Here is a 368-nt window from a genome sequence, read left to right as displayed (position 1 = left end):
AAACTGAAACAACAGAGATAAAAATAAGAAATAGTTTCCCAAGACGTCTGCCATTCCCAAGTTCGTCTCCGGCCGAACGAACTCGCCAATAGGTAATCAGATTGAGAAGGACAATGTGTGGCCATGTCAGAGGAACCTCGTGATTGGCTGACTAGCTGGTTTCAGGAGAATCTGATTATTGAGGATGTTGGGCAATCTGATAGCCAATACGGAGAGGATTTTCCTTTTAAACATATCACAGAGGAACGGCAACGATAATTCATGGTGTAATCAAATTGATATCTTGAATTATATTACGTGTGAGAGTTACAGCGCGTCTGTTTTGCGTTTAAAGTTATATTCTCTTTGCCATCATCAATGCTTGAAAG

This window comes from Penaeus monodon, chromosome 27 (assembly GCF_015228065.2).
Source record: "Penaeus monodon isolate SGIC_2016 chromosome 27, NSTDA_Pmon_1, whole genome shotgun sequence".
NCBI lineage: Eukaryota > Metazoa > Arthropoda > Malacostraca > Decapoda > Penaeidae > Penaeus > Penaeus monodon.
Note: the sequence above shows the minus strand (reverse complement) of the source record.